Source organism: Triturus cristatus, chromosome 4_1 (genome assembly GCF_964204655.1).
Source record: "Triturus cristatus chromosome 4_1, aTriCri1.1, whole genome shotgun sequence".
In the NCBI taxonomy this organism is placed as follows: Eukaryota; Metazoa; Chordata; class Amphibia; order Caudata; family Salamandridae; genus Triturus; species Triturus cristatus.
This window is the reverse complement of record NC_140585.1, coordinates 392336460-392356602: the sequence shown is the minus strand read 5'-3', so window position 1 is coordinate 392356602 and position 20143 is coordinate 392336460.

Below are 20143 nucleotides of genomic sequence, written 5' to 3'. Positions count from 1 at the left end.
GAATAGTAAATTAATTAAGTTCAGTGTCCAGCACTTATCTTAATTAAATATAGAATGGAGAGGGAATAGTAAATAATTAAGTTTTGTGTCCAGCACCTACCCTAATTAAATATAGATTGGAGTGAGAATAGTAAATTAATTAAGTTCAGTGTCCAGCACTTATCTTAATTAAATATAGACTGGAGTGGGAATAGTAAATTAATTAAGTTCAGTGTCCACCACATACTCTAATTAAATATAGGTTGGAGTGAGAATAGTAAATTAATTAAGTTCAGTGTCCAGCACTTATCTTAATTAAATATAGATTGGAGTGGGAATAGTAAATTAATTAAGTTCAGTGTCCAGCATCTACTCTAATTTAATATAGGTTGGAGTGAGAATAGTAAATTAATTAAGTTCAGTGTCCAGCACTTATATTAATTAAATATAGACTGGAGTGGGAATAGTAAATTAATTAAGTTCAGTGTCCAGCACATACTCTAATTAAATATGGGTTGGAGTGAGAATAGTAAATTAATTAAGTTCAGTGTCCAGCACTTACTCTAATTTAATATAGGTTGGAGTGGGAATAGTAAATTAATTAAGTTCTGTGTCCAGCACATACTCTAATTAAATATAGATTGGAGTGAGAATAGTAAATTAATTAAGTTCAGTGTCCAGCACTTATCCTAATTAAATATAGACTGGAGTGGGAATAGTAAATTAATTAAGTTCAGTGTCCAGCACCTACTCTAATTTAATATAGGTTGGAGTGAGAATAGTAAATTAATTAAGTTCAGTGTCCAGCACTTATCTTAATTAAATATAGAATGGAGAGGGAATAGTAAATAATTAAGTTTTGTGTCCAGCACCTACCCTAATTAAATATAGATTGGAGTGAGAATAGTAAATTAATTAAGTTCAGTGTCCAGCACTTATCTTAATTAAATATAGACTGGAGTGGGAATAGTAAATTAATTAAGTTCAGTGTCCACCACATACTCTAATTAAATATAGGTTGGAGTGAGAATAGTAAATTAATTAAGTTCAGTGTCCAGCACTTATCTTAATTAAATATAGATTGGAGTGGGAATAGTAAATTAATTAAGTTCAGTGTCCAGCATCTACTCTAATTTAATATAGGTTGGAGTGAGAATAGTAAATTAATTAAGTTCAGTGTCCAGCACTTATATTAATTAAATATAGACTGGAGTGGGAATAGTAAATTAATTAAGTTCAGTGTCCAGCACATACTCTAATTAAATATGGGTTGGAGTGAGAATATTAAATTAATTAAGTTCAGTGTCCAGCACTTACTCTAATTTAATATAGGTTGGAGTGGGAATAGTAAATTAATTAAGTTCTGTGTCCAGCACCTACTCTAATTAAATATAGGTTGGAGTGCGAATAGTAAATTAATTAAGTTCAGCGTCCAGCACTTATCTTAATGTAATATAGGTTGGAGTGAGAAAAGTAAATTAATTAAGTTCAGTGTCCAGCACTTATCTTAATTAAATATAGACTGGAATGGGAATAGTAAAATAATTAAGTTCAGTGTCCAGCACTTATCTTAATTAAATATAGACTGGAGTGGGAATAGTAAATTAATTAAGTTCAGTGTTCAGCACCTACTCTAATTTAATATAGGTTGGAGTGAGAATAGTAAATTAATTAAGTTCAGTGTCCAGCACTTATCTTAATTAAATATAGACTGGAGAGGGAATAGTAAATTAATTAAGTTCAGTGTCCAGCACCTCCTCTAATTTAATATAGGTTGGAGTGAGAATAGTAAATTAATTAAGTTCAGTGTCCAGCACTTATCTTAATTAAATATAGAATGGAGAGGGAATAGTAAATAATTAAGTTTTGTGTCCAGCACCTACCCTAATTAAATATAGATTGGAGTGAGAATAGTAAATTAATTAAGTTCAGTGTCCAGCACTTATCTTAATTAAATATAGACTGGAGTGGGAATAGTAAATTAATTAAGTTCAGTGTCCACCACATACTCTAATTAAATATAGGTTGGAGTGAGAATAGTAAATTAATTAAGTTCAGTGTCCAGCACTTATCTTAATTAAATATAGATTGGAGTGGGAATAGTAAATTAATTAAGTTCAGTGTCCAGCATCTACTCTAATTTAATATAGGTTGGAGTGAGAATAGTAAATTAATTAAGTTCAGTGTCCAGCACTTATATTAATTAAATATAGACTGGAGTGGGAATAGTAAATTAATTAAGTTCAGTGTCCAGCACATACTCTAATTAAATATGGGTTGGAGTGAGAATAGTAAATTAATTAAGTTCAGTGTCCAGCACTTACTCTAATTTAATATAGGTTGGAGTGGAAATAGTAAATTAATTAAGTTCTGTGTCCAGCACCTACTCTAATTAAATATAGGTTGGAGTGCGAATAGTAAATTAATTAAGTTCAGCGTCCAGCACTTATCTTAATGTAATATAGGTTGGAGTGAGAAAAGTAAATTAATTAAGTTCAGTGTCCAGCACTTATCTTAATTAAATATAGACTGGAGTGGGAATAGTAAAATAATTAAGTTCAGTGTCCAGCACATACTCTAATTAAATATAGGTTGGAGTGAGAATAGTAAATTAATTAAGTTCAGTGTCCAGCACTTATCTTAATTAAATATAGACTGGAGTGGGAATAGTAAAATAATTAAGTTCAGTGTCCAGCACATACTCTAATTAAATATAGGTTGGAGTGAGAATAGTACATTAATTAAGTTCAGTGTCCAGCACTTATCTTAATTAAATATAGACTGGAGTGGGAATAGTAAATTAATTAAGTTCAGTGTTCAGCACCTACTCTAATTTAATATAGGTTGGAGTGAGAATAGTAAATTAATTAGGTTCAGTGTCCAGCTCTTATCTTAATTAAATATAGACTGGAGAGGGAATAGTAAATTAATTAAGTTCTGTGTCCAGCACATACTCTAATTAAATATAGGTTGGAGTGAGAATAGTAAATTAATTAAGTTCAGTGTCCAGCACTTATCCTAATTAAATATAGACTGGAGTGGGAATAGTAAATTAATTAAGTTCAGTGTCCAGCACTTACTCTAATTTAATATAGGTTGGAGTGAGAATAGTAAATTAATTAATTTCAGTTTCCAGCACTTATCTTAATTAAATATAGACTGGAGAGGGAATAGTAAATTAATTAAGTTTTGTGTCCAGCACCTACTCTAATTAAATATAGGTTGGAGTGAGAATATTAAATTAATTAAGTTCAGTGTCCAGCACCTAGTCTAATTTAATATAGGTTGGAGTGAGAATAGTAAATTAATTAAGTTCAGTGTCCAGCACCTACCCTAATTAAATATATTTTGGCGTGAGAATAGTAAATTAATTAAGTTCAGTCTGTAGTGGGAGTAGTACATTAATTAAGTTTGTTAAATAGCAATTATTATAATTAAATATAGAGTTGAATAGGAACAGTTAAATTACTTTGTTTTTATTTACAATAAATCTGTAGATTTTAGTTTTGGTTGGATAAAATATAGAAGTTATATCAGAATGCAAATTGCAAATTTTTGTATAAAATAGTAGAAAGGAAAATAAGATTTTTTTTATAGTTGTTGGAATGTATATTAATTACAGAGAAAATATTGTTTATTATTACGCATATTATAATAATTAAATCATTGAAATAAACATGTAATAAAATACTTAATATTTAACATTTGTATTATTGTAATATTTTTTTTTAATGGATATATATTTTTGTAATGTATATTTTGGACATTAATATATGAACAGACAAAATAATTAAAATATTTTTTTTTCTGATTTTTTATAGCTGTTTAATCTTTTTAATTTTATATTTTGTACTCTCAAGATTTTTAGACTTTATTTGAATTTATAAGAAATTGTATGTTTTGAAATATATGATTAATATATTTTAATTATTAATATTAATATTAGATAATTAATATTGAAAATGTTTACATTTTAGAATAGTTCTTTTTATTTTTAGTTTTGGTATGTTGTAGATACAATATATTAATTATATCATGTTCATACATTTTTTTTGGTAATATATACATTTTTATTATTATATTAGTAAATATATTTTTTTTATTATATTTATTATTATAAGTTAAATAATTTTCACATATATACAAAAAATAGGTATTATTCTTGAGTATTTTAGTCTAATGTTTTACTAATTTTTAAATTAATGTGTAATGTTAAATAAATAGTTAGGGTATTTATTGGTATTTTTTTAGTTGTTATGTTTGTTTGGGTCTTTTATTTTGTAACCGCTCGCTGTTGTTTTGGGGTATTTTGGTAGAATCCAGGTCGCGGTCGGGAGCTGTTTCGCGTTTGAGAAGGTAAGAGTTATTTTCTTTATTATTAAATAGTTTTAAGTGTTTTGTGGAACTAGTAATGTTGTAATAAGTGTGTATGGATTGATGTTTTAGAAGTTAGGGTGTTAGTAATAGTTTGTATACGGTTTTATAATTTACGTTGTGTTCCGTGTTTGCGGCTTTGTTAGTGTTTTGTTATTTAGGTGTGTTAAAGTTTTATAGTCTTTGAATAATGTTTGTAGTGATGTTTTTAGGTGCATTATGTGTGTTTGTGTGTGGGTGGGAATGTTTGTTTCTCTTTTGTAGGTTTTACGGAGAAGATATTTTCGTCTCTTTCAAACACCGTTTTTTTTTTTTTAAGGAAGTGTGTATTAGTTGTGTTTACTAATATTTATGTTACACTTCCTTTATTGTTCGGGTTTCCAGGAGCGGTTATTTATCTTTTTAATATTTTTCGGTATTTTTATAGTTAATGGATTGTCGTTTTTTGGCGTAGACGTTTGTTTCGAAAAACAGTTGTATTTTTCCATTTTATTTGGATTCATTTTTTATACCTATGGATTTTGAACTACCTGGATTTATTTGGAAGGAATGTTATTATCCTATTGGAGCAACTAGACAGGTACGTTCATTTAAATATTTTAATTGTGGGTGGGTAAATCTTATATTTTTATTATTGTTGTTGTGTACTTGTTTTGTTTAATTATGTTGTCTAAATATATGTAGATATAAATTATTTATATATTTTAGACCACATAATTAAATATGTGATATAATAAAGTGGTTTCTTTATGTTGTGATAGTTGTTTTAGTAGAATTGTGGGTTAATATTTTTGAAAGGGTTTAGAAGAGAGTTTGAGCTATTATATTTAAGTACTCAAGTCCTCTTGTGGATGGGTATAGCTGTACCTGTTGTTGTAGGTAATTATACATTTGAGTAGTTTGTCTAGATTGTTTTGGTTTTATTTGTAGGACAGATTGTTGCATTCCTAATTCTTGGAAACTTTGTTCCTTTTGTATGGCAATTGGTAGTTTTTGTAGTGTTGGAGTTGTTCTCCCAGTAGAAGTTAGGAATGCATTATGCCAGCCCTCGACTGCGTTGTTAGTTTTGGCTTGTTGGTTGAGTGTACTTACATATACATTCCACCAAGGTATTTGGAACTTGGGCTGACGTCTATGGCCTGATCTGTGTAGTCTCCCCACCCAGGTATCCTCAAAATAATCTAAGAGGGGAGATAACTTTACTTCATTTTGTTTGTAGAATGGACTTTCTAATAAAAGATTGTAATGTTCTGCAACATCTGTGGTTGGTACATAAGCTAGGGCTGTTAGAAGTTTTATTTGATGTGCAAAAGTTATGTTTGTGGCATATTCTACACTTAGGTGCCGATTACGATCCGTTAAAAACCGCGTACGAACCGTCGGTCGGAGCGAATTCCCCGTCCGACTCGTACCCGGTTGTAAAACTTTACAAACATGGAATTACGATTCGCACGGAAACACCATTTCCGTACGAATCGTAAAAAACACCGACCGACGAAAATATACATACGAATGTGATCCGGGAATGCTGCGACGTGACGTCGGGACGCTTTCAGGCAGCGTTTCACGAACCAGGAATTACGATTCGAACCGACAGCAGTCCGGACGGCAATATTTCCACGGCACCCAAAAAGTGCCGCAAAAGCGAAGTACGGCGCGAATCGACCAGAGTAGGTGGCCCGGTACGCGCCGACCCCCCCCCAGCCCCCGTAGGTACGCGCCGACCCCCCCCCAGCCCCCGTAGGTACGGGCCGACCCCCCCCAGCCCCCGTAGGTACGGGCCGACCCCCCCCAGCCCCCGTAGGTACGGGCCGACCCCCCCCCCAGCCCCCGTAGGTACGCGCCGACCCCCCCCCCAGCCCCCGTAGGTACGGGCCGACCCCCCCCCCAGCCCCCGTAGGTACGCGCCGACCCCCCCCCAGCCCCCGTAGGTACGCGCCGACCCCCCCCCCAGCCCCCGTAGGTACGCGCCGACCCCCCCCCAGCCCCCGTAGGTACACGCCGACCCCCCCTGTGTGTACACCCGTGTACGGTGCGTACCCCCCGTGTACGTTCGAGTCGTACCCCCACCCGTGTATGTACGGTGCGTACCCCCCCGTGTACGCTCGAGTCGGACCCCCCCGTGTACGCTCGAGTCGGACCCCCCCGTGTACGCTCGAGTCGGACCCCCCCGTGTACGCTCGAGTCGGACCCCCCCGTGTACGCTCGAGTCGTACCCCCACCCGTGTATGGACGGTGCGTACCCCCAGCGCTACGCGCTGGGGGTACGCACCGTACATACACGGGTGGGGGTACGACTCGAACGTACACGGGGGGTACGCACTGTACACGGGTGTACACACAGGGGGGGTCGGCGTGTACCTACGGGGGCTGGGGGGGGGTCGGCCCGTACCTACGGGGGCTGGGGGGGGGTCGGCCCGTACCTACGGGGGCTGGGGGGGGTACGGCACGTACCGGGCACCTGTTTGGACGTCTCCATGGTTGTTATGGGAGTTCGGACGGTCTTTTCACCATACGGTTGTACATTCGGACGCCCGGGATGGATCGTGATTCCCCGGTCGGAGTTCACCTTTCACGTTTGTACGGTGAATCGTACGAGGACGTGTCGGACACATTTTCCGACCCGAGGACGTGTGGGGAAATATTCCCAGTGCGGTTCGTATGGACTTTTTACCATGCGAATCGTGATTGCCAGTTCGTACGGCACTTGTACGATTCGTACGGTAAAAAGACCCGATACGAGTCGTACGGGGACATTTTTTACCGGATCGTGATCGGCACCTTAGTGAAGATTTTTGTAAATGTCTCCATATACATTGGTTTAGATGGAAGTAACATCCTTGGATAGCTGTATGGGGGTACAGTTTTAGAATGCAATTTATCATGGCTTGCTCAAAGTCTATGATAATTCTTTCAGGGGAAAAATCATTTGATTCTTGTTTTAGTTTTCCTAGCATTTCATTATATGTTGTGTTTTGTTTGTTAGGTAATAGTGCATAGATTAAAGGTATGGAAGTGTTGTGATATTGACCGTGTATTGTGTAAAGCTGGTAGAATGGTTTTGGGCATATTGTAAAGGTGCCATCCATCATCCATGTTTGGCATTGTTGGAGTTTAGTTATATTGTTTGCAGTAGCAAACATTATGATTCTTTTTTCTGTACTTTTGTTATAAAAAAAAATAAAAGGTTCATTATTGTGGGTGATAGTTAATTCTGGTGGAATGATGATATCTTGAAAAGTTTTAGGGGATGGTATTGTTGTTGTGGTTGATTTTTTGGTCCTAGCAATTGTTCTTTTTATAGAAGCAATTGATGGTAATTGGCCTCTTGCTTCTTTGGGCACTTAAGGTAATAGTTCTTTTAGTATTACACTTGTAGCAGTTTGTGAACCAGTGCTTAATTCTTTTATATTTTCAAGGGTTGATCTGACTTCTATTTCAGAGAGATTGGGTGGATGGTTATGCTCTCTTGTATATAGTACAGTTGTTTCTCTTGTTGTTGCTCGTCCGTAGCATTTGTTAGAATAATATTTAGAACACTTCCAGTTCACTTTTCGTTCCGTCTGCTTTTCTTGGGTGTATGTGTAACCCATGTAACACAATAGGAATTTTCCTTTCTGCGATGTTATAAATTGGGCTTCTTCTGTCATTGTGATGTGTTAGAAATCTGGAAAAAATGTATATGAAAATATATGCAATAGTACTTTATATATTTCTATGAAAATAGCAAAAAACAAACTTTTTTATATATACTTACCAAGTGTTTTTGGTTGTATTTGAATCAAGATGTTCTTTGTAGACAAAATGCTGTTTAGTTGATGTAGTCTCTGAAAGTTAAAGAACATATGGGTGCCAATTACGATCCGGTAAAAAAATACCCCGTACGACTCGTATCCGGTTTTTTTACCGTACGAATCGTACAAGTGCCGTACAAACTGGCAATCACGATTCGCATGGTAAAAAGTCCATACGAACCGCCTTGGGAATTATTCCCCACACGTCCTCGGGTCGGAAAATGTGTCCGACACGTCCTCGGACGATTTACCGTACAAATGTGAAAAGTCAAGTCCGACCGAGGAATCACGATCCATCCCGTGCGTCCGAAGTTACAACCGTATGGAAAAAACACCGTCCGCACCGAACTCCCATAGCAACCATGGAGACATGTGCCCGCATACGCGCCCAACACTCCCCCCAGCCCCCGTATGTCTGAGACGTACCCCCGTGTATGTACACCCCCACCCGTGTATGTACACCCCTGTACGTTCGAGTCGTACCCCCACCCCTGTACGTGTCCTACCCCCGTGTATGTACACCCCTGTACGTTCAAGTCATACCCCCACCCCTGTACGTGTCGTACCACCATGTATGTACACCCCTGTACGTTTGAGTCGTACCCCCACCCCTGTACGTGTCGTACCACCGTGTATGTACACCCCTGTACGTTCGAGTCCTACCCCCACCCCTGTACGTGTCGTACCACTGTGTATGTACACCCCTGTACGTTCGAGTCCTACCCCCACCCCTGTACGTGTCGTACCACCGTGTATGTACACCCCTGTACGTTCGAGTCCTACCCCCACCCCTGTACGTGTCGTACCACCGTGTATGTACACCCCTGTACGTTCGAGTCCTACCCCTACCCCTGTACGTGTCGTACCACCGTGTATGTACACCCCTGTACGTTCAAGTCCTACCCCTACCCCTGTACGTGTCGTACCACCGTGTATGAACACCCCTGTACGTTCGAGTCGTACCCCCACCCCTCTATGTGTCGTACCACCGTGTATGTACACCCCTGTACGTTCGAGTCATACCCCCACCCCTGTACGTGTCGTACCACCGTGTATGTACACCCCTGTACGTTCGAGTCCTACCCCTACCCCTGTACGTGTCGTACCACCGTGTATGTACACCCCTGTACGTTCGAGTCCTACCCCTACCCCTGTACGTGTCGTACCACCGTGTATGTACACCCCTGTACGTTCGAGTCGTACCCCTACCCCTGTACGTGTCGTACCACCGTGTATGTACACCCCTGTACGTTCGAGTCCTACCCCCACCCCTGTACGTGTCGTACCACCGTGTATGTACACCCCTGTACGTTCGAGTCCTACCCCCACCCCTGTACGTGTCGTACCCCCGTGTATGTACACCCCTGTACGTGTCGTACCCCCCTGTATGTACACCCGTGTACATCAGAGTCGCACCCCCACCACAACCTCCTAAGTACGGAGCGCACCCCAGGCCCCAACATCACAACCGCATGTACGAGTCGTACCAAGCCACACACAAGGACAGCACTGTACAACCAAATGGCCCATGTACACACGCTAAAAACGCACGTACACAACCAGGACAAACCAAAACAACACAAGAATACACCATTCGAATGGCACAAAGCCACAAAACATGTCCAACAACCACTAAAAAAACACATTCACTGACCTGCAACTGCCAAAAACAAACAGAGGCCCAAAACACCACCACTCCTTATAACACACCCACCCAAACTTCAAACACAGCCACACCCACCAATGGACCAATAAAAAGGGCCCACACACACAAACCATGAGCCTTTGCAACAGACTCACTGCTGCCAGACACCACAGACAACCTACAGCACCATACTGCAAGCTTCACCACACCTTACACTTGCACACCTTCACACAACCACCTTCACAAACACCCCCTCATCACATTCACACACACACACACCCAAACAACCACACCCACACACCCACAACCATCCACACACACCCCCCACCATCCACACCCACACCCCTCACCATGCGCACTAACAAGAATCCAAAGTTCAGTAACCGAGAGTTGGAGGTCCTTGTCGATGAAATCCTCAGAGTCGAGCCACAGCTCTTTGGAACATTGGTCAGACAGACCAGCATTGCAGCAAAAACAGCCATGTGGCAGACCATCGTCGATGCTGTGAATGCTGTTGCGGACACCAGAAGGAACAAGCAGGAATGCCAAGCCAGGTGGTACGATCTGGGGAGGAGGGTCCGAGCCAAGATGACGGACGAACCCAACCAGGCCAACCTCACTGGAGGAGGGCCCTCCCGCAGACCCGTACACTACCATCCCTGGGAGGAGAGGGTGATGGCCATACTGCCGGTGGAGGCAGTCGAAGGATTAGGAGGACTCCGAGACCCGGGTGAGTACACAAACAACGCACCTCACATGGGGGGAACGTCATCCACAACCAAACTCACAAACAGGCACGCAACCACCCCAAGCTATCGCATGACCCAACCACACTCCATGAACACGCACATGCCACTGGCGCCACCATGCCCCATGCACCCAGCTGGACAATGTCAAGTCACAGGCCACAGAAGACACCAACACATGACACGGTAACCCGGATGGCGGGAGGGTGGGCCCAAAAAATCACATAGTGCAACTCAGAAGCAGACAACAATGCCCTCTGCCCATATGGCCTAGGTCACAGCCAGACAAACAGTGTGTCCCCACACAGGAAAGACTCGCCAGCAAATGGCGGACGCCTTGCATCAACACATGGGGGTGAAGGCACTGTTTTGCACATGACAGCAGCTAATGAACAGCCAACATTGTGAAAGAGTGGCAGCACACACCACCACAGCAGCAGCGCCGAGACACACACTACACCCAATGGGTGCCTGGAGATCAGAAACAAACTCACATCAACAAGCCAAGGGCCATTCAAAGATCTGCTAAAAGTGTGTGCCCAGGAAGCTGGGCTGAGGTGACAGAGAGTGACACACAGAGGGAGGGAGAGGGGGAGAGAGAGGGAGGGAGAGGGGGACAGAGAGGGAGGGAGACACAGGGAGACGGACAGAGGGAGGAGGCTGACACACGGAGGGAGGGAGAGGGGGACAGAGAGGGAGGGAGACACAGGGACACGGACAGAGGGAGGAGGCTGACACACGGAGGGAGGGAGAGGGGGACAGAGAGGAAGGGAGACACAGGGACATGGACAGAGGGAGGAGGCTGACACACGGAGGGAGGGAGATGGGGACAGAGAGGGAGGGAGACACAGGGACACAGACAGAGGGAGGAGGCTGACACAAGGAGGGAGGGAGAGGGGGACAGAGAGGGAGGGAGACACAGGGACACGGACAGAGGGAGGAGGCTGACACACGGAGGGAGGGAGAGGGGGACAGAGAGGGAGGGAGACACAGGGACACGGACAGAGGGAGGAGGCTGACACACGGAGGGAGGGAGAGGGGGACAGAGAGGGAGGGAGACACAGGGACACGGACAGAGGGAGGAGGCTGACACACGGAGGGAGGGAGAGGGGGACAGAGAGGGAGGGAGACACAGGGACACGGACAGAGGGAGGAGGCTGACACACGGAGGGAGGGAGAGGGGGACAGAGAGGGAGGGAGACACAGGGACACGGACAGAGGGAGGAGGCTGACACACGGAGGGAGGGAGAGGGGGACAGAGAGGGAGGGAGACACAGGGACACGGACAGAGGGAGGAGGCTGACACACGGAGGGAGGGAGAGGGGGACAGAGAGGGAGGGAGACACAGGGACACGGACAGAGGGAGGAGGCTGACACACGGAGGGAGGGAGAGGGGGACAGAGAGGGAGGGAGACACAGGGAGAGCAAATCAGCCGTGTGGTGTGTGGGAATGTCTGCTCGTCAGCAGGTAGACTGCGTGCATGTAGCCAAGGGTGGCCAGTGCCAGAACCCCCCCTCTTCTCCATGGCAAAACTCAGGGCCATGTCACAACCTGTTCACGAGCACAACGACAGCTACCTGCATGATATAAGTGTGTGGATCCACTCCATGTGCACATGTACAGTGCTACACGGAAGGCGCCAATGCATGGCTCGCCACACATGCCCACTCCACTGCTGACTGCAGTCACACTTGACGCAGCAAGTAAGACTGTGCCACACATAGTGAAAGGGGCCAAAGTGGTGCCCAAGGGACACACCCATGCACAAGTGCACTGTGAGTGGAATGCAAGACAGATCCTAAGTCCAAGAGAAAATGTGCCAACTTTGAAACTGATGAAACATGGATGTTGCATGGACCAAAATTAACATTGTCTCTCTCACACACAGGTCAACCTCGTGGTTCACCCCCCAACACTGGGGGGGAAGACTCACAGGACCCGGATCTGCGGGAGGCCGATCCCACCGGCAGCGACGACTCTCACCACTCTGTGGACGACCCCGACCAACCTGGCCCCTCTGGTGTCAAACCACCTGCAGCACCTGCGTCAGGTACAACGGGGCCAACCACCAACCCCACTCCTGCCACATCCCAGGAGACACCCAGGATCCCTGCCCCACCACCACAAAGCAGCCAGGCTGGCCAGGAGGGACACGGTGTCCCGGGCACCCAGGAGGAGGCAGGCGACAACGCCAATGACACCCCTCAGGGGTCCCGGAGACCCGATGTGCCCACAAGGGCAGGCCAGGTGCAAGTGGGCAGGGGTGGTGGGAGTGGAGGACGGCGGAGGCGCCAGCCTGACCAGTTGGCTGGGGAACCGGTATATTCCCATGTCCGTAACATCCTGGACACATACCGGCAGGACACCACGGGCATGGCCCAGGTTGTGTCCACCCGCAATGAGATCAAGGGGACCCTCGATGAGATAAAGACCCAGCAGGCCCAGCAACATGCGGAGCAACATGCCTGTCTGCTGCAACACCAACGGAGGACGGACAGGCTGAGCTCGTGACGGTGTACACGGGAATTCACGATACACTCCGTCGGATGGCTGACAACATGGGCAACCCTCCCTGTGCCAGAAGGCGGAGAACATCACCACCCACAGGGAGGGATCAGGAGGAGGAGGAAACATCCGATGGAGCATCCCAAACATCGTCACGGCCTGCTTCTGAGGGTCCCCGCAGGAGGCCGGGTCGTCCACGTAAAGGACCGTGAGGGTCGGCGCTACATCACCATCTCCCAGGACACCTGGCCTGGCACCTGGCCCACTGGAGCAACAGCATCACAGCATCAAGAGACATTCTCTGCCACATGGCCTTGCTGGTCACTGTCTGACCAATGTTGACAAAGACTGTGGCATGGACGCTGAGGATTTCCAATGGCAAGGACACCAACTCCCCTACTGAACTTTGGATTCCAAACTCCCGGAAAGCCCCTCACGTCATACCCCCCCCACCCCCCCACAAAAATAAAAATTCACACCATGAAGAGAAGATGCCTGCTGGTTGCATTATTATCTTACATGTGTCTTGTAAAGTCTGAATATGCCTGAGTTCTCTTTTGACTTCAACCATCCACACCCTGGGGCCTGATTCTGGCACAGGACACACGGGTCACAGTGTATTAGGCAAGACAGACATGGAGCACCATACACACCCGTGATGGGCCCAACCAGCTGAGGGGGTGGCCGCACAACCGTGCTGACAGACACATTGAGTACAGCAACAGTCATGCGCAGAGGTCAGGGATCCAGTCCAGTGTCCTGGGGGGCACCCAGGTATGTGTAGACAGATGGCAGAACCATGTCCTGCAAGCTTGAGTCCGGTGGATGCAGAGAATGGGGGCCTGGCCAACGTTGGATGCATGGGGATGGCACATGTCACAATACCCACACAGTCATGGACATCATGCACAATACACAGTCTCAGCCCACACACACAGCATGCATCTTGCTACTCGACACATAGACACATAGCCACTATCAGGGACAACCATGCCAGACATGCTGGATGCACCGTGGCAACACACCAGCATTGACTGAGAAGAGGCACCTTGGAGGCATAGGGACACCTTTATTAGTCATGTTTTTGGGATTGCAGAGGCAACTTGAAGTACACATGAACACTTCATGTGGAGTAACATGTGGGTCCAACACTGGCACCCCCCTTCTGCAGCACAAATGCGTGATAGCCATGGAACTGGCACACAATTGTCGGCCAACAGCTAAACACCCACAGCTGCTCACGGAGAGACTGCCATACACCATTGATCCGCTGATGTAGAAGTCCCACACCATGTCAAGCCAATGCAAACCGTATGTGTCCGAGGGCAGTGTTACACACATTGATGCCATCATCACAATGCACCATCCCATCACTGATGACTGTCAACCAGTCAGACCATCTATTCAGGTGTACACAGCTGCATGTCGTGTCCCATGGTGATGCTACATGGCTGCAGAGGAACCAAACATCAACAGGGGCAGTGTGCATACATCGTGAACAACTGCCACACCCAATACACCCCTGATGCATCCCTTACCCTAAGGAGACTTCCAAACTTGTCCGTGCGTGTAACGCTGAGTCAGCCCACGATGACGTGTCCACGAGGAATAGCAGTGCCACAACAATGCAACCAGCAGACGGCATAAGCAAGTACCTGGGGATGAGAGACACACAAGAAGTCAGCCACAAAAAGCACAGCCACTTGCATGTGCATGTACTCGACACATGTATGGATGACAACATGCTAGTTCACAATTATGACTGGGGAAATACAACCATCACTGGCACCATCACTCCAGTGACACACCCACACACACCTCTGACTCACGTGCCATACATGCAGGTGGAGACACACATCACAACACATGCCACACGGGGAGCAATGTGTGCACACTCAGACACTGGTACTCACCACTAAGCAAAGAAGTCGCGTATGAGCCGAGTCCGGATGTCCTCTTGCGGCTCCACATCCTCCACATCACTAGCCCCATTGCCAAGCCCTTCGTCTTCCACGGGTGGATGGTCCTGGTCATCTTGATCCAGGATGAGTGGCACAGCTTTCTCAACTGCCATGTTGTGCAGCATGCAGCAGACCATGAAGATTTTGCAGACCTTCGCAGGGGCATATGGGAGCGCGCCGCCGGTCTTGTGGAGGCACCTAAATCGGCTCTTCAGCAGGCCAAACGTCCTCTCTATCACTCGCCTTGTCCGGCCATGGGCGGTGTTGTAGCGGAGCTGGGCCGGCGTGATGGGGTTGCGGAGAGGTGTGAGCAGCCATGGCATGTTGGGATAGCCAGCGTCCCCTACATGGGAAGCACATGGACATCGTTCGAACTGGGGGAGCGGTCAAGCTGGTAGGCTATGCAAAATACAGGACAGACAGACTGTACCCACCAACAACACATGCTCGTTCGTTGCGCAGCTGCATCATCATTTCAGGAACCCTAATACGCCTCATGATGTAGGCATCGTGTGCTGATCCTGGAAAACGAGCACAGACATGTGAAATCACCATGTTTGACAGACACACCACAAGGGCATTGATGGAGTGGTAGTGCTTCCAATTGCGGTACGCTACCTCCTGTGCGTGTGGTGGTACTAAAGCAACATGTGTCCCATCTATGGACCCAATGACATGGGGCATCCCTCCCAGGGCATAGAATCCACGCTTGACCCCAGTCAACTGTTCAGGGGTTGGGAACTTGATGAAGTCATCCAAGTGAATCAACATGGCCTCTAAGAAATCATGCAGCACACGGCAGAACATGCTCTGGGACATGCCACAAACATGAGCTATGGTATTTTGAAAGGTACCCGTTGCTAGAAAATGTAGGGCTGCCATTACCTTCAGCTTGGGTGTCAGTGCCGTAGGATACCTGTGCAGCGGTTGCAGGTGTGGTGCCAGTCTCGCCGTCAACTCCAGAATCAACCGTTGGGGGAAGCGGTAGCACCGGATACGATCATTCTCCCGCATGGCAGCCAAGTCCGGAATTGCTCGGGGAAGAGGCGGCGCTCTGCAGTAATTTGGAAGTGACAAGGAAGAGTGAGTGCCCCACAACAACAAATAATTTGTACTGAGCACATGTTAATCTGTCTATACACATATGCTACATACGGAGTCAGGTATGTGCCACATGCCCTGGACACGTATGGCTGGCAGCTGACACTCCTACCAAGACCCAGCTACACACGGAGATTGAGAACCTCCACATGCCATGCCATGGGATTAGCTGTGTCCCAGTGCAAGTGACCAGCCAGACGCAACACAGGAGTGACATACACCCACACATCAGCAGAAGTAGGATGTCGATTGCAGAGACTGGTGGCGGAACACTAGAGCCACAGGTCACATGACATTACACTAGGACAGCCCACACACCTTGCCATGAAGGTGCACATGTCATGACTCACCACACATTCATTGAGAGGATGCAGACATGTCCTTGTCACGCTACTCCGTGTCCCATGCATACATACGCACCTCACATCCGATACCACATGTGGCATGGTGTGCGGAACAGTGTCCAATGTCAATCTACACACATACACATGTTGGTTGCTGCAACAGCTGCAGCTTTTGAGGGTGCTCCAACATCAACCTAATGGGAAGCCCCCACACATACATGACATAGTCACATCGTGCACCGTGGGTAGTGACAAGTCAGGTGTGGTAACCCCTGTACCGGGCATCAGGGGACAATTCCGTGTGTTGGTGTCCGTGCCATGCCAGTGACGCTCATCCCAATTGTGCAGTACGACATGCACACATGTCAAAGGAGTCAAGGGCATGCCTGGCACACATTGCACCGTCACACATTACATCTGTACACATCTCATCATACATCTGGTGCCTTCTCGACTCAGGAGTAATGTTCCACATCACAGCCTGTCACACCTGTGCCCCACACATGTAGTAATGCCCAGACAATGCCTTGATGTCCATCCATGGACAAGTATGTACGCCCTATTCTTTCCTGTGTGCTGCCTGTCACCACTGTGATGTGTGAAAACCGCCGTACTGCTGCTAAGAGGGCCTGTGTACGTTCCAATATCACTATGGGAGTGCTGCCGTATGTGTACCCATCGTGATGGTGAGCGTACAGGCATGTTTACGGTCCGTACCACTACGAGTACGCATACGCAAGAACACCCATAGTGGTAGGGCCGTACACGCGCCTGTACGCTCCCTATCAGTATGGGTGTCCTCGCTTATGCGTACTCGTAGTGGTACGGGCCGTACATGTGCCTGTACGCTCCCTATCAGTATGGGTGTCCTCGCGTATGTGTACTCGTAGTGATAGTGAGTGTACAGGCGCGTGTACGGGCTGTACCATTACGAGTACGCATACGCGAGGACACCCAGAGTGATAGGGAGTGTACAGGCGCGTGTACGGGCCGTACCACTACGAGTACGCATACGCGAGGACACCCATAGTGATAGGGAGCGTACAGGCGCGTGTACGGCCCTACCACTATGGGTGTTCTTGCGTATGCGTACACGTAGTGATAGGGAGCGTACAGGCGCGTGTACGGCCCGTACCACTATGAGTACGCATTCGCGAAGACACCCATACTGATAGGGAGCGTACAGGCGTGTGTACGGGCCGTTGCTATGCATTTGGGGTGCCCTAGGGCCCCGGAACGCACCGTACCTGTGTGTGAAGCTCCAAATTCCATAGGGGACACATGAGGGACAAGTATTAAGGCCTACATGCATGCTGGTTGTCATGGAGACCAAGTTCAAATTTTGAATTTGTTCAGGAAGCTGCATGGCAGAAGTCAGTTGGAATGAATCTACTTTGTTGCAATGTGTTTGTGGGGCTGACATCATGCAGGAGAAAAAAAACAGATTGAGAACCCACAGACTGCTAGGTTTGAAGGGATTGGAGGAAACATAGGATGCAAATGTGAGTGACCAATCACTCTGTACTCCTGTGCATGAGATGGGCCAGCAAGGCAGATATAAGGCAGCCAGGTCCCATGAGGGAGCACTTGCCTGCACATCTCTGTATGCCACGACCCAGCTGCTGCTACTGATTCCCTGGAACCATTTCAAGGGCTGTGGAGAGGTCACCGCCATTCACCCTGGAGGAGAACATGGCTTTGGTGGATGTGATCCTCCCACGGTACCCCATGCTGTATGGGCGACCAGGTTATCAGGTGAGTGCAGTGTCCACTGGCACAGACTGTGTCCCTTTTTTGTGACTGTGACTTCTGCCATTGTGTCCAGGTGTGACACACATGCTATGTACTGTAGGGGGGGTCCCAGGGGGGGAATGCCTGATGTCTCCCAGCAGTGCCCTGAGACAGAAGGGGTGGGTGCAGAGTCCTCCCAGCAGTGCCCTGAGACAGGAGGGGTGTGTGCAGAGTCCTCCCAGCAGTGCCCTGAGACAGGAGGGGTGTGTGCAGAGTCCTCCCAGCAGTGCCCTGAGACAGAAGGGGTGGGTGCAGAGTCCTCCCAGCAGTGCCCTGAGACAGGAGGGGTGTGTGTAGAGTCCTCCCAGCAGTGCCCCGAGACAGAAGGGGTGGGTGCAGAGTCCTCCCAGCAGTGCCCTGAGACAGGAGGGGTGTGTGCAAAGTCCTCCCAGCAGTGCCCTGAGACAGGAGGGGTGGGTGCCTAACACTCCCAGCAGTGCCCTGAGACAGGAGGGGTGGGTGCAGAGTCCTCCCAGCAGTGCCCTGAGACAGGAGGGGTGGGTGAAGAGTCCTCCCAGCAGTTCCCTGAGACAGGAGGGGTGGGTGCCTAACACTCCCAGCAGTGCCCTGAGACAGGAGGGGTGGGTGCCTAACACTCCCAGCAGTGCCCTGAGACAGGAGGGGTGGGCGCAGAGTCCTCCCAGCAGTGCCCTGAGACAGGAGGGGTGTGTGCAGAGTCCTCCCAGCAGTGCCCTGAGACAGAAGGGGTGGGTGCAGAGTCCTCCCAGCAGTGCCCTGAGACAGGAGGGGTGGGTGCAGAGTCCTCCCAGCAGTGCCCTGAGACAGGAGGGGTGGGTGCCTAACACTCCCAGTAGTGCCCTGAGACAGGAGGGGTGGGTGTGATGCACAGTGTGAGCCTGGATCATTGATTGTGTAGTTGCCCTCATTCCACCTGTGTCCTTTCAATGGCACGTACTGCTTTTGGCCTTCCCCCAGAGGATCATGTCCCTATGACAAAGGTGCAATGCGTTGGATGCATACTATTACTTGTTGTAAACTGCAAATGTGTTCTAATCTGTGTCCCTGTGACATGTGCCAGGTGTATTGATGTAGTGTCACTTGTCCATCCTCACAGGTAGACGCCTCTGCCAAGGAGCAGATATGGCTGGACGCCGTCAGCGCCGTGAGGAGTGCGGATGGTCGGAAGCGGCGCCTGTCCCAGGTGAGGAAACGCTGGCAGGATATCTGGTGCTGGACGCGGAGGATCGCACGGGTCCTGCTGGGGGACTCACCTGAGAGCCATAAGAACCGCGGGCGCCGCCGTCTCTCCCACATCCAGAAACGTGTGCTGGCGGTGGTCTTTCCTGACTTGGACAGGCGCCTACAGGAGATGCAGCAGCCGGAAGGGGGTAGGTGCATGTGTGTGTTTGTTGTGTTTCACCAGCATTTGTTATTGCACTGTTCCATGGATACACTTCCAGGGTTTATGGTGCTGTGCAGATCATGTTACCCACAGTGTTGCAGGGCTCTCCTGCCTCCCTTCCCCTCCTTGCAATGTGTTCCCTGGTCTGTGTGTAGTCACTCCATCACAAGGTTATGTAGCCTGACACCTTCTCCAAGTGTACAATGCCTGCAGCATCATGTGTGGGGGTGGTGTGTAACAGGTTTGGTGACCTTGCCTGTGCCCTGTCCAGTTTTGGACTTGTGGGTTCCATGTCAGTTGGCACTAATGCTGATTCCAGACATGGGAGTTAATCTCTCGAGTGCGAGGCCTTCCAGCAGGCATGTCCCATGTGGTGGCCTGTGACATGATGTGCATGATTGTGCGTTACGCATAGTGCAGGGATGTTAGCGTGTGTTGCAGTCATTCCCATTCAGGAGCATGGAGTTGTGTGGCCACTACTGTCCCCAGGGGCATCTTTTCCTAGGTATCATGTGTGTAATCCGAGAATGTCGACAATC